This window comes from Dendrobates tinctorius, unplaced genomic scaffold (assembly GCF_039654945.1).
Source record: "Dendrobates tinctorius isolate UK_male_01 unplaced genomic scaffold, ASM3965494v1 ptg000065l, whole genome shotgun sequence".
Classification (NCBI taxonomy): domain Eukaryota; kingdom Metazoa; phylum Chordata; class Amphibia; order Anura; family Dendrobatidae; genus Dendrobates; species Dendrobates tinctorius.
In genome coordinates this window covers 14,860,480-14,876,467 of record NW_027361733.1, presented here as the reverse complement: position 1 = coordinate 14,876,467, position 15,988 = coordinate 14,860,480, and the positions used below count along the sequence as shown (strand labels likewise).

At 43.8% G+C, this 15,988-nt stretch overlaps 1 long non-coding RNA gene across 1 annotated transcript in view; it reads left to right on the top strand.

The window, feature by feature from the left end:
* Positions 1–13,226, top strand: part of LOC141094931 (uncharacterized) — a 44,322-nt gene extending 31,096 nt beyond the window's left edge. The window contains exon 2 of the long non-coding RNA XR_012233205.1: positions 12,893–13,226. This is a non-coding gene — a long non-coding RNA (uncharacterized lncRNA). The remainder of the gene's footprint in view (positions 1–12,892) is intronic.
* The last annotated feature ends 2,762 nt before the right edge of the window (positions 13,227–15,988 follow it).

The window sequence follows — 15,988 nt, the reverse complement described above, 5'->3', positions numbered from 1 at the left end:
CTATCTCTGACACCCCTCATACGTCTGGGTGCAAAAAATTGAGGCATTTTAGGCCTAAATTCCCTTTTTTGGGCAGTCTGTCACTCTCGTTATATCCAGCAGTCTTTTGCATCCACCAAAAAACAAAGAAACATATTTTACAGTGTGGTATATGTGTGACACGCCACATACGTCCATGTGATAAAAATTTGTGTATTTTAGGCCGGTACTCCAAAGTTTTCCTGTCTGGTACTCAAGTTATATACAGCACTATGTTGCATTTTTTTAAAAAAACAGGCCTCATTTTACAGTGGGGTCTATCTCTGACACGCCTCATACATCCGTGTGCCAAAAATTGAGTCATTTTAGGCCTAAATTCCCTTTTTTGGGCAGTCTCTCACTCTCGTTATATCCAGCACTCTTTTATCCCAAACAAAAAACGTAAATATTTTTACAGTGGGGTATATCGGTAAAAAGATTTTTATTTCAAGTTGTTATGGCAGCTTCATGACTGTGTTAAATGCTCCAAATACTACCACTATCATCATCTTCAGCCTAGAGGCAGTCACTGCGCAGATAGACGTAGCTGAGGGTGAACGCTTAGGCGTTGTTGTACTCTGTATTATGAAGGCTAAATCCTCATGATAAAATCATGCCTGGAAGAGCAATAGCAAGATAACATTGAAGATCACGGGGACAGGACACGCAACTGCTGAAGCCTGGTGTTCCTGGGCAGGATTCTGACAACCCCTCACCTACTAATACTGAACTGGTTGGACGATGACGTTTACAAGGAGCCCATGTATTTTTTATAACTGAAGCTAGTGATTTGGACATTTCGGATGCATTCCCAGAGATGTCAATTGGAGAGCGTGGTGGTCGTAGATGTGAATTCTACACCACCACACGAGCTGCCGCCTCTCTACCACCCGAGGTGCTGCATCCACCACCTTCTGTCTCTTCTTCTCCCGCAAAATGAAAGTCAGCAAGGACAAGGTCCTCTCCCCTATGTAACAGTCTGTCATTGTAATTTTTTGGGGGTAAACAATATCTATTACTATGTATGTAACCCCTTGTCATGTACAGCACCATGGAATTTATGGCGCTATATAAATAACAAAAATAATAATAATACTATATGGGTGTTTCCACTAGACAATCTATCAAACATTTTTATTGAAGGATTTTTTTTACCTGACAACTCTGTTCAGCTGTGCACAAACTATGTCAACTTGGTAGCTATACCCCAGTGGGTGTTGGCACAGTGTCATGTTGACTACAGTTCCCAGATGTTATGTAGGTCCCTAATCTCACCTCTACTTCAGCATCATGCTGAATTAATAGGAAAAGCACATGGTATTGGTGTAGCTGTTTTCTTGACAAAGAAACTCAATAACATCAATGAGGTGGCTAGCTGCACACGGAATGAAGAAATAGTAAAGATGACAATTGACAAGTAGTTTCACATTTGAGGTAAAACACACTTCAACAAGTTGCTTTAACTCTTACAACATTATATTCCAAAGCCTTGAAGAAAAAGATGAATATAATGTGAACCAAATAGGTATGAATAATTAATCACACAAATGATGTAACATAATTCAAAACATACACAAGCTATCAGTGGGGAAATTATTTTCCGCCCAAAATTTTAAGTATGAGACTAGTGTCATCTTGTGGAATGATATGAGCCACAAAGCCCTTCAAATTGAAACTGTTCTGGATACACTGTACAATTTTCTCTTGAAATGTGGAAGTACATGCCCTCTATGCTGTTTGCATTAAAGAACTGATTTGCCAGATATGTACGGAGTCAGGATGACCGGTCTGCGGGTTCCTGTGCAGCGCCGGTTCTGGACATATTTTGGCTGCGTCCCCTGTTTACCAGCAGAAGGAATAGGGGAACGGTAAGGCCCCATTACACAGAATGAGGGCCTGTGTTTAGACAGGGAACAAGCCCGGAAGCTGAGGGGTAAAAAAAAGAGAAGAAGGAGTAAGTCCTCAGCTGTGACCGTGTGAGCAGCAAGGGGGGCAGTGAAATAAGCACCCGAAGCGCCAATGCTGCGGCAAAATGCAGCAGACAGACAGACCTGGTGACCTAGAGGCAAAGGGCCAGCTTAAGAGAAAGCGGGCAAGACAGCAGAGATTTTTGGTGTGGACAGGCAGCGCATAGGAGACTGAGTAGCGTGCTCCGTCCTTAGAGCAGTGGCGCTGCAAAGGACAGTTCCCATTGTCTCCCTCCACTAAAATCGGTACTGCCATTTACCAAGGTTCCGTTTGCCCAGTAACCGCCAGAGAGCGATGCGCCGTGCGCTCCTTGACCGTTGGTACAGTGCACGTGCACAGTAGAGAGAGCCTGTTCATGCCACGTGTTCAACATGGATAACCAATAATTAGAAAGCACAGAGGAAAGACGAGGACGTTGCTGCAGTCAGCAAGGTACTCCCTCAGCATCTTCCAAAACAATGCATTCCTTGTGACAGTATCCTGCACCTCTGTGTCAGGGTGATGAGAGGGTCTGTTAAAACGCTACAAGAACTTTGCCATTGTTCCACTGCCTCTGCTGTGCTGGAGTTGTGTCTCTCTCACCAGTACTCTTTGGTTGGCCAACGAACTGTGTCCTCTGCCACCAGTGTTTGAGATAATTTTATTAATAATTCCGCTATAAGGGCCCTCTGGTACTGCAACATTTTATTACACCTGTCTGCCTCAGGACTAAAAGATATAAAGTTCTCCGATTACCTTGGGTCTATAAGTGTCACAAATCAGTATTGCCTGTCTCTCATCCAAAATTTTTAGAGCACGAGGGTCACGGGAAAGGCATCATAACATAAAGTCAGTCCAAAGCATCCCAGACTGCTACCAGGCAACACTTCCGTGTCATCACCAAGGGGACGACTGACCATGCTGTCCTCCTCCTTGTCCTCAGGCCTACAACACTTACAACGAACCTTAGTAAGATCATAGTACAAATAACATTGTAAATACCTTATTGTAAATACACCCCTGGATTTTTAAGCTCCCACACTTCATTTTAGATTGTAAGTTGTCACAAGCAGGATTTTTTTGTTTGGGTTAAATTATTGTTATCGTTGTTACTTAGTGTAGATTGTAAGCTGTTTTGAGCAGGGTAGTTTCATTTGGGTTTAATTATTGGATTATTGTTATAGTTGTTATTTAGGACTGTTGTGTTTGAAACTGTTAAACTGTAAATATGATTTCGCTCTATAATAACTCTCAATATTCAAATTAGAACACAGATAAGCAGGATGGAGACGTTAATTATGGTGTCATTGAAGCTTACCCTCTTGGTGGATTCCTCAATGTTTTGGAGGATGGTACACATGTCAGACATCCATTTCCACTCCTCACATGTTATGTGTGAAGACAGAACTGAATAACGACAAACTTGTTGATGATGGTAGACTATTCACCAACTGCCCTCTTCTGCTCACAAATCCTTTACAACATCTGCAGTGTAGAGTTCCAAGGGCTGGGGGCATCACACACCAGCCATTGAGCCAAAAGCTGCAAGCGCTGCTGAATCACGGCAAGGGCGGATGAAGCTGTAGCTGACTTTCTAAAATGGGTATTTCGAGCGTTGCACTTTTCCAAGCAGATCTGCCAGCTCTGTGTCGCTTTTCCAAAAACGCTGACCAATTTGGTTAAGTGCTTGAGCCAGGCATGGCACATGTGTGAGCTTGCAGCGCCACAGAGCAGCCACCAGGTTCCAGCCATTGTCACACACAACCATGCCTGGCTGTGGGTTCAGTCGTCTCAGCCACTGATCTGACTGCTCTTTCAGAGCTGTCCAAAACTCTTCAGCATTTTGGGGTTTGTCACAGAAGCATATTAGCTTCAGCACAGCCTGTTCCCGCTTTCATTTTGGCAGTGCGGCAGTGCATCCAGCTTGTGACTCATGTGCTACCTTTTGTAGCTGAAGGCTGAATAGGAGGCAAAGGAGGAGGTGGTGCAGGAGCTGTAGACTGTGGGGCAACCCAGATTGATGTAGGGCCTGCAATACTCGGGGTTTGGGAGGACGTGCACCATACGGGTCCCGGCTTCCACTATGTTAACCCATTGTGCCCTCAGTGAGATGTACCGCACCTGACCACAAGCCCTTGCCCACGTGTTTGTGGTTAGGTGTACTTTCCAAGTAACAGCATTGTGGATGGCATGGGTAATATTGTGGGACACGTGCCTGTGTAATGCTGGGACGGCACACCGGGACAAATATTCCCGCATGTTCGTGCCCTCAGGGTGACACTCGACTCTGCCCTCTCTTTCAAGCTAAGATCCAAGCCCTTACCTCCTCCTGCCCATTACAACTCAAAAACATTTCCTGGATCCATACATTCCAAGAAAATTCAAAAATGTTTGTGCACGCCCTCATGATCTCCCTCCTCGACTATTGCAACCTTATACTCTCTAGCCTCCCCTCTAGCACTCTTGCCCCACTCAAATCTATCCAAAACTCTGTTACCAGAGTAATCCAACTGTCCCTCCATTATTACCTAGCCTCTCCTCTCTGCTATGCCCTTCACTGCCTTCCTATTGCTCATATGCAACCGTTCAAAACCCTAAATATGACATACAAAGCCTTTCACAACCTGTCTCCTCCATACATCTGTGACATGGTCTCCCATTGTCCCACTGGCTTATGGCTTCTTCAATGCAAACCCAGTGTGCCGTCAGCGAGATGTACCGTCCCTGCCCACAAGCACTTGTGCACGGGTCTGTGGTTAGGTGCACATTCCCTGTACCGGCATTGTTGATGGCCCGGGTAATGTTGTGGGACACGTGCTTGCTTGTCTAATGTCGTGACGGCAGACCGGGAGAAACAGTGTTGGGTGGGGACTGAGTACCTTGTTATGGTCACCGCCATCAAGTTGTGGAAAGCGTCCATTTCCCATGAGCCTAAAATGCAACATTTCGAGCGCAAGCAGGCGAGAAATTTGTGAATTTAGTACTGTGGCCTGTGGGGCGTTGGCTGCGTCTATCCGCTTACGGTCCAATGACTGGGGTATAGACAACTGAAGGCTGTGCTGGGACAAGGACGTGAATGTGCTTGATGATGGTACTATTTGACTGTGGTAGGTGCAGGGAAGGAGGCATCTTCGCATTCACTGTGGACAGGGGATTGGCTTGCACGCAGAACAGCGGAAGAAGCAGTGGTATCACCCGAAGACACTGTTCAAGGAGCCTGGTGTTCAACCAACAAAGTTGGTTGCTTTGCTGCCATGTGCCTGATCATGCTGGTGGTGGTAAGGCTGGCAGTTTTACCACCCCTGCTGATGCAGCCATGGCCAGTGGTGAAAATGTCCTTTTTGGGGTTATCGGCAGAGTCTTTAAAAAACAAGAAGATTGGTAAGGGACATTCATTCTACCACACCACCTCCTCACCTCGACAACTGTCTTTTGTTGTTCCCCAAGGCTCTGCTCTAGAACCCCTACTCTTCTCCATCTATGCCTTCGGCCTGGGCCAGGTGATGTAATGGCATGGTTTGCAATATCATCACTACGGCGATGACACGCAGATCTACCTATCTGTACCTGACATCACCTCCTTACTGACCAAAATCACACGTCTTCCTGCCTAATCATCCTTCTTTTCTGCTCGCTTTCAAAAAGTGGACATGGACAAATCAGAATACATAATTTTTCAAGCATCTCACACTGAGTACACCTGAGAGCTGTGTATGCCTCATTCGGTACCACTTTAGTAAGAGGCAAACTTTGCCCTAGAGAAAATGATATTCAAGACATTCAGACATTCAGTTCCGTTTTTGAACATTTTTTTGCAGTTGTGATCTTCATCTTCTTGGTGTGGATGTGGAAATTTTCTAAGTCTTAATCAATACTATCATCGTACATATGTTGTAAAGAGGAAATCAGGGTTTTCAAAGGGTCGGGGTTATGTAAGTTTTGTGGCATTCCTTTAAAAATGTTGGTTACACTCGGACAATTACATTTAGACAGTGACATTTGTATATTATTGGTAATATGTATGGGTGAAGATGAAGAAGCTTGTGCCACGGGTGTGTTTATAGTTATGGACAGTGCACTCCTCTTTAAACTTAATTTTTCACGAGCATCCATCAGTTTGCTTGGTTTTCCTCCACAAACATGTTGCACTTTGCCCTTTATACAGACATGTGCTTGTTTGGCAACATATTTGGGACGGGCATTTCTTAGGGCGAGTCTCACATGCGCACCTGGTACACCGATCTTCTGACGAGCATGAAACCGATTATTTTGGTGTTTATGATGCCCCCCCAAAAAAGGCCACACTATGTTGATATCTACCCCCAGGGGGAAATGTTTGCCAGGCCATACACTTAATGTATGGGCATTCCATATCTAGGAGACCCGCTCCTTTAAATTGGGCATAGTTTTAAATCAGGCTTTCCTCCACGTCTCATCATCAACCCCCACTAGATCAACAGGGGTAACGTGTTCCATGTTGCTACAACCAGTGTCGGATTCCGAACTGTTACACTACTCTCACCGTGTACCTCTGCAGCTGGTGCACGCCGACCAACTTCTTCACTTCCGGTCTCGCGTCCGGCGCTGAGGTCCCATAGGATGAGTGCGTGTGCCGCACGCTATTGACTCTGCGGCTGCGTGCCCAGTACCAGATCCCATTGGGTGTGCTTGCGTTCAACCCGCAGCTCTGACTGCGGCTGCACGGACTCTGAAATCTCTATGTCCTGGAGGACCTTACCCAGAAGTCCCGGCGCGCATTCCCTATATCAGGCCGCCTCGTCCTGTTGGCGGCACCTGATTATCGCTTCTGCTCCTGAATGGTGGCTCTCTGTACTCAGGTCCACTACCTTGTACTCTGGCATGCTTCCCAGCATGCGCTCTGCTATGTATTGTACTCAGGCATGCTTCCCAGCACGCTCTCTGCTCTATTTTGTACCCAGGCGTGCTTCCCAGTATGCATCCTGCACCATCTTGTACCCTGCGTGCCCCCGTGTACACGTTCTACGCACTTCTGTAACCAGCATGCCCCGAGTCCACACTTTACATATTCCTGTACCCTGCGTGCCCCCGTCTTCACCCTGCTAAACACGGTCACTCGTGCCGCCTTCGAGCTGGTCACTTGGTTCCAGTAGTCACGGTACTTTATTCCCCTGGGCCTGCCCCTGACGCTCTATGTATAGAGGGTGGTCCTCACTAGATCAGCTCGCCCGGGGTGGGTTGGTATCACGGCCCAGAGGGTCCACTGCAGGCGTCGTCACACGAAAAAGGGTAGGTGGTTTTGCTGGGCGTAAAATACTTGTTATGGAATAGGTTGAGGTGTACCCCACAAGGGAACATGTTTGCCAGCCAACACACTTACTGTATGGGTATTACAAGTCTAGGAGACCCGCTCCTTTTTAATGGGACATTTTTTGTTAAGAGGCCCCCCACCATGTTTCTTCCAAGGGGGGATGGGGGTGCATATGACTTGGTAGCAGGGCAGGCCTTGCAGTCAATGCATAAGAAAACAGAATGGGAGTACAAAATGAATGATGTGAAGTGGATTTTCCTGTGCCCATCCAGTAGGTGGGTTCAAAGGCTTATTGGGGTGCATATGACTTGGTAGCTGGGCAGGCCTTGCAGTCAATCCATAAGAAAACAGAAAGGGAGTAAAAAATAAATAATGTGAAGTGGATTTTCCTGTGCTCATACAGTATGTGGGTTCGAAGGCTTATTGGGGTGCATATGACTTGGTAGCAGGGTAGGCATTGCAGTCAATGCATAAGAAAACAGAATGCGAGTACAAAATGAATAATGTGAAGTGGATTTTCATTGGCCCATCCAGTACCTGGGTTCTAAGGCATATTGGGGTGCATATGATTTGGTAGCAGGGCAGGCCTTGCATTCAATGCAACATTTTTTAGGGGAGCCCTCCTGGACATCTCGTGAAATGGGTATTGGGGTGCGTCGTAATTCTTGGCAGCCCATCCACTCACTGCATAGGCTATGACAGTTTAGGAGACTCACTGTTTAATAATGGCCCTTTAAGCAGATTAATGCTGCCTGATGCCCCTGTAAAAATAGGTTCTGTGACTGTAAGAGTCCCTCCTTCATAAATGTAACAAGATGTGTCTGCTTATGTGTCACACACCACATGGCCAGCTAGAGTTGGTAAATGTTACAATGACATTTCCCCATGAATGCATTTGTTTTGGTTGAAAGCAATGTTAAAGTTGAAAAACACTTCAAAAACGCTGTGTCTTAACATAGCCCAAGTGGTGGAGGAACATTTTGGTCTGGGGTTAATTATTTTGCCTTATATACAAGTCATTAACCTGGAAAGGATGTTCCTTAACATGCAGTATTTCCCAGCAAAATCTGTTTTGGTTTCGTTTTGGTATGCTTTCTGGTGCACCGGTAAGGCTAAGTGCAAACGTTGCAGAAATGCTGCGGAAATGTCTGCAACATTTCCGCAACTCCCTGCCGTGGGTAAAATGCATGGGGAATTTGCATGTACTTGACATGTGTGACCAATTTTTTACTATTTATGCTGTCTATGCACCGCTGAAGAGACCAGGGGCTGCCAGAAGGTGAGTATATCCATATTTTTTCTTTTAATTCTTTTTAATTCTATTTTTAACAGGTATTTAGTACCCAGGGCATGGAGAAGAGTCTCCTCTCCTCCAGACCCTGGGTACCAACCGCAAGTGAAGCGCTTACTTCACGCATGGTGGGCATAGCCATGTGCGTAAAGTGAGCATTTCAATGCAATCCTATGACAGCGGAATCGCCGCGATTCCGCAGAAATCATGGACATGCTATGGATTTTACCTCTATTGCGATTCCGCAGCTGAAAAATCCGCAGCATGAGCACAGCAACTACGAAATCCCATAGGATTGCATGAGGATGCGTTTTCTGCTGCGGCAAAAATGCAGTGGAAACACATAAAAAACACAACGCGGGCACACAGCCTAAAAGTGGCATGAAACTCTGACAACATTGTTTAAAACTGTGAACTAGGAGTCAGGAATGCTTCCAGGGGCGATCCCCATGATGTCCCCGTGTCATTTGAGCAGTATTTCCAGCATTTTCTGATGTTTTTAGACCTTAAAAGGAGACCCGGGGGGATTGCTGTAAAGATGCTCGGGTCTCCCATAGACTTACATTGGGCTCGCTGTTCTGTCCGAGTACCCGAGTATTCCAATTTGCTTGACCTGAGCAACGAGTACCCAAGCATTTTAGTGCTCGCCCATCACTAGTTGTCAGCATTGCCACTTTACATTCATATGCACTTTATCTATTTATTGGATATGATTATATTTGTATTTATATGTTTGTTATGTCTGTTAATTAAGACATTGTCTGTTCACGTGTTTGCACATGTCAGTGTATTTCTATTTATATATGTATTTGTTTAGCACATCGGTTTTTGCAGTTGTGCCATTCTTCTTATAGGTTTTTTCATGTGTGCACTAATTATTGCCTAGGCATTTTTTGCAGCACATTCACAGCACAATCACATTGTTATTCCCTTCCATTTAGGCGGTGCGCATGTGTGTTATATTGAGCTGCTGAGGGATATATAGTGATCTATAGTGTCTGCGGTGTATCCACGTCTTCCTTGAGGACCTGACGTTCATCGGGTCACGTGATCACTTGCTGTCCCTCTCATTTGTTGAGCAGATCTCATGAGTTCAATGTATGTGCCGTTGTGCCTTTTGCTTTCACTTAGAAACAGGACCTTACACTCACTGCGCAGTCCCATGGTGCTGCCTGATTAATATACGCAGGTGCATACTATATCACTTGACCAATAGCACAAGCAGGCTCCTTATTTATACCAGATTGCCCCCTGCCCTGACACGCCTCCCGAAGAAGCTGAGCGAAACGCACGTCGGGGCAGAGGGACGTCCGGGGATATCCACCAGCCGCAACATTGGTATGTGCAATATATTTTTCAGTGCCATGTTTCATTTATACACAGCACCTTATACATTATATAGTCAGCATTTATCCAAATAGGGTTACTACTGCATATTAGCGGCTCTTGTCAAAATTGCTACATGCTCATAGGGGCAGTCTGTATTTACTAAGCAGGTTGTGGTTGTATGTTTTTCTTCTGTGTGGAATTACACTGCTTGTGTCTGTTAATGGCCTGTTAGTTATTCTGTATTTCATACCAGTTGTTTGAGTGGGATATCATGGCATTGTAGTCCTTCCTTTTTTGTCTTGCACCTTCTTTGTCATTTGTTTTTATTATATTTATAATAAAGGATACATAGAACAATATAAATTTGCCTTTTAGGATACTTAGAATAAAGAAATGTAAACTTGATCTCAAAGGTACTGGGGATATTTTCTCTTCGGTAGGGGAGGGGGCTTTAATTTATCGCTTACATTTTTACGCAGACACTAGAAGAGAAGTGACTTAATTTTTTTTTCTTTTTGCAAATGTTAATCTTTGATCAAACTTTTTAGAAGCCAAAATTAGATGAATGGTTGAAATCGATATCTGAGGTGGTGGTGGCTCGTCTGACTGTGCTCGCTCCCCCACTCTGCTCACCAGTACCTGGATTCAGTAATTGTTGTGATTAATAGCTCTGCACGTGTAAATGATGGCAGCTGAGGGGAAACCAAATAACTAATGTGCTTCTTTGTACGGACACAAAAACAGCCATTTATTACCGTCCTGTGCATTTTTCATCCTCCTTTTCAACACCAAAAAATAAGATGGATCCGCCTTGTGCATAAAACATGATCTCCGGCTGTAGATTTCCAGCCAAAGATGTATGGTATAGATTATGCTTTATAACCGCAAGAAAACTGTGTGCGCTAGATCAATGGAATTAACCTGTTTGTTACTGGAAATAGAACATAAGACATGACCAAAAACAATTTATACAAAAAATATGCAGCAATTTATAGAAAACATGACCCTCCTTTAATAGTTATGACTGTCATAGTTTGGAGATGTAAAATGTGTTGCCTGTAAAATATTTCTCAAATTATTTATTCTGATATTTTAATTGTTGGATAATTTGGTTTCACAATGTGAAAAATAAAAACAAATCCTGTTAACAAATGGAAACAATCACCAAGCTGGAATTGACATTTCTATTACATATATTTTAGCAAAGCCAGGTAAGACTGGGTTAAATCCTAGCACTGCAATCTTAATTATATGCATCTGACTAACTTTGACTGAGAACTAGGAAATGGGTTCACCGTTTGTCAGTCTGCTGAATGCTGAGCAGAGTCGAGTGTGTTGGAGCTGGCGAGTGACCAGTCAAAATTTGAGCTGTAGCTAGTAGAGAAACAGGCCAGCATCTCTCTCTGAATGGACACTGCAAGGGTCAGCTAGAAAAGTTGAGCAATATGTGTCTTGGAGAAGCAAAGTAACTTGTGGAAGCTGAAGCCCATTTAATGTAAACTGTGCACAGAGTTGAACCACTGTTTGGAGCTGGAAGCTGCTGGAGCTCAGGCTGAATGTGATACCATGACGGAAAGGATCGTATCTCTCCTGTGTATAACGCTTACTCTGTGAGAAAGGACTGTGATCTGTGTGGGTGAACCCTCATTGATTGATATATGTACCTGCTTAATGAAGTGCTTATTTTCTGTGATACCGTTGTGCCCAGAAGAGGCTGTTTTGGTTTTGAATCCTGTTGCGAATTCTGGAGTGGACCCAGTGGATTGCGGCGCCGACCAATCCCAAGCAAGCTGACCAGATGGAACCAACCCCTATACAGGGACCCTTAGGGGTAGGCCCAGGGGGAAGGTATGCCGTGATAGCTACTGCCAGAGGGATGACTCAAAGGAAACGGAAAGAACCAGGGTACTCACCAAGAACAGTACAGAGCAGTGCGTTCACCTAGAGGCACAAGGACCAGGACCAGGCAGAGTCCACACAGTGGGTACGGGACTCTGGATGGGGCAGGTTACTCACAGGGAGAATCGAGATCCAGGGCAGGGCAGAGTGCGCACAGGGAGACATACAGTGACAGGTACGGAGCAGAGTATGCACTGGGAAGCGTACAGGGGCAGGGACAGAGAAGAGCTCACACAGAGAAACACACAATAACAGGTACGGAGCAGAGCACGCAATGGGATGCATACAGGGACAGAGCAGAGCACGCACAGGGAAATACACAAAAACGGGTACAGAGCTGAGTATGCACTGGGAAGTGTACAGGGACTTGAGGGCCAGTCTGCACAGGACAAGTGCAGGAAAACAATAATCAGGTGTCGAAGCAAGGCTGCAGCTGCCAGATATACCTGACACCAGACGCCGGGTAAGGTAACTTCTGGGTTAGTACTCAGGCTGCGACCTAAGGCACCCGGCAAGCTCATATGCACAGACGGTGGGAAACCCGAGGACGCCACCCGGCCGGAAGAGAAGATGCAGCACCCACCCCGGATACGGTGGTAACAAATCCCTTGGAGTTTTATGAAAGCAGCATGAATTCGGTCAGTGTGGTATACTTCTTGTGGCCTAATGGTCGCATTATTTGTGATATGAGACTTTCACCATGCATTTTGTAACTCTCTCACTGACAATTCTTTTGTGACCATGATGATCATTGATGATTATTGATTACACCTTCGGTGTGGGTCTCAGAGATAGCAGGACAATGGAATCAAAATTAATATAATCTGATAGTATATATGCACTGCACTTAATATTGATTTTAATTATTGGCACTGCTTCTCTGTATTCAATGCACCTCATTCTGTAAGGATTTCAACTCTGTATACCGTATTTATATTTTGCTGTATGTGCTGACTTGCTCTCATTTGGTTTTATTATATGTTTTTTCTTTTTTTTATCATGTCTTGTCTTCTATTTTTTAATATTTCTTATTTGTGGTGTCTATACTTAACTAAATAAAATGGAATATATTAAGTGAATTTTTGTAATTATTTTTCAAGTAGTTTTTTTTGTTTCAGACTCTGTGCCCAAGACAAAAAAGAAGGAAAAAAAGCAGCCAACAGCACACGGACTTAATGGGATGCATGCTCCAAAGATCCCAGGATGGATCAATAAGGCAACCAAGTGATGATAAAAGTACTTGATAAAGACCTTATGGACAAAATGTTGTATCTACCATTGGCAGAATAAAGACATTTATTTCTTCACCTGGAGTGGATGCTGTTCCTCTTTCATCACTTCTGTGCCCAAGACGTCTGTGCCATACATGGATACAGTTCTTATGTAGGTCTTGTCTAATACTGTACACTCTTTCTTTACATTTTAGCTGATAAAGTTCATCTTGGATTTTTCCTTCTGCAAGAGTGTGACCCTTCTTTGAGATGATGCAGCTGTTATCTCTAAATGTAACTACATTCCCCTTTTGCCTGAGCTTCTTTACTGACAGAAGATTGCTTTCAAGGCTGGGAACATAGAGATCATCCTTTATTGGGCTCTTTCTGCTTTGTGCTGAGGAAACTGGACAGTGGAGGTAGCAGTCTCCTACTCCTTCTGAAGTCATATAGTGACTGCTAGCTAAGATGACCTTGTCTGACTTGCTATCATTAAGGTCAGTGAAGAAATCCTTGTTATTTGTCATATGACTGCGTGCACCAGAATCTATACACCATATATGCTTTGCAGATGAGCCTGTACTCGCATTAAATGCAGCTTCAATATGTGCAGAATCTTACTTTACAGCTGTTTTAAACCTTTGATGACTGTTCAGCTTTTTAAGCTGACTCATTCTTGCTTTCCAAATTCTGCAGTCTGCTTTAAGGTGGCTGGGCTTTTTACAGACAAAACATTCATTAGTTCCTCTTAGATTGCTCTTATATTTAGGGAAATCCTGTGTCTTTAACCCCTTTCGGCCATATGACATACTATCCCATCCATGTGCCCTGGGACTTAATTCCCAAGGACAGGATAGTGTGTCATAGCCGATCAGCAGCGCTCACAGGGAGAGCGCTACTGATCGTGGCTGGGTGTCAGCTGATTATCACAGCTGACAACCGGCACTATGTGCCAGGAACAGTCACGGATCACTCCCGGCACATTAACCCCCGGCACACTGCGATCAAACATGATCGCAGTGTTCCAGGGGCATAAGCAAGAATCACGCAGGGAGTGAGTGGGCACCCTGTGTGCTTACCTGAGACCCTCGGAACAACGTGATGTGCTCGGGTTGTTCCGAGGGCATCCTCCCTGCAGGCCCCCGGATCCAAAATGGCCGTGGGGGCCTTCCGGGTCCTGCAGGGAGGCGGCTTTCTCAGTGCCTGCTGAGTACAGGCGCTGAAAAGCCTCCTACACTACACTGCCTGTCAGATCGCTGATCTGATACAGTGCACTGCAAAGTGTCAAATCAGCGATCTGACACTATACAGTGATGTACCCCCCGGGACAATATAATAAAGTTAAAAAAAAACCATATGTAGAAACAATTTTTAAAAAAATCCTAAATAAATAAAAAAATTCCCTAATAAATTCATTTTTTTGTAAATAAAAAAACAATAAAAATACTCATATTTTGTACCGCCGCGTCCGTAACGACCCACCCTATAAAACTGTCCCACTAGTTAACCCCTTTAGTGAACCCTTTAGAAAAAAAAGAATAAACAATGCTTTATCATCATACTGCCGAACAAAAAGTGCAATAACGAGCAATCAAAAATATATAAATAAACATGGTACCACTGAAAACGTAATCTTGTCCCGCTAAAGATGGGATGCACGTTAATGACCAGGCCAATTTTTACAATTCTGACCCCTGTCCCTTTATGAGGTAATAACTCTGGAATTCTTCCATGGATCCTGGTGATTCTGACATTGTTTAAACTTTAATGCTCACATATTGCACCATCACACAGAAACATTTCAGTTGTATTTCCATACGCTGAGTTGAGGCCGTTAAACGAGTGTGATCGACAGTATTGAAGTCATTCTATTCTTGTTTCCCGGCCTCTTTACACCGGCTGAGGAAGAATGATGAGCACAGAATGATCACTAGTTGATCAATCTGTCCCCATACAGTATCATGTTATCATGCATATCTGCAATTTTCTCCAGACATGTGCTGCTGAGAACAATGATTATAGTTTCAGGTTAAACAATCCAATCACTTAACCCCTTTACCCCCGAGGGTGGTTTGCACGTTAATGACCAGGCCATTTTTACAATTCCTCACTGTCACTTTATGAGGTAATAACTCAGGAATGCTTCAACGGATCCCGTTGATTATGAGATTTTTTTTGTGACATATTGTACTTCATGATAATGATAAAATTTATTTGGTATGACTTTATTTGTGAAAAAATTGGAAATTTGGTGAAAATTTTGAAAATTTCACAATTTTCCAACTTTGAATAGCCATGCCCTTAAATCACAGATATATGTCACGTAAAATAGTTACTAAATAACATTTCTCACATGTCTACTTTACATCAGCACAATTTTGGAACCAACATTTTTTTTTTGTTAGGAAGTTATAAGGGTTAAAAGATGACCAGCGATTTTTCATTTTTCCAGCAAAATTTAAAAAAACATTTTTTTAGGGACCGCATCACATATGAATTCACTTTGATGGGTCTATATGATAGAAGATACCCAAAAGTAACGCCATTCTAAAAACTGCAACCCTCAAGGTGCTCAAAACCACATTCAAAAATGTTATTAATCCTTTAGGTGCTTCACAGGAATTTAAAAAAATAAATTAACATTTAACTTTTTTCACAAAAAATTGACTTCAGATCCAATTTTTTTGTTCTGACAAGGGTAACAGGAAAAAATGGACCCCAAAATTTGTTGTGTAATTTCTCCTGAGCATGCCGATACCCCATACGATGGAGTGGACAAAATCTCTGTTTGGTCTCATGGCAGAGCACGGAAAGGAAGGAGTGCCTTTTAACTTTTTGAATGTAAAATTTGCTGGAACAATTGGCGGATGCCATATCGCGTTTAGAGAATCCCTGATGTGCCTAAACAATGAAAATCCCTCACACGTGATACCATTTTGGAAGCTATGTGAAGAAATACCGTATGCACTACTAGAATAGGTGTCTTAATAGGTTCCCATACCA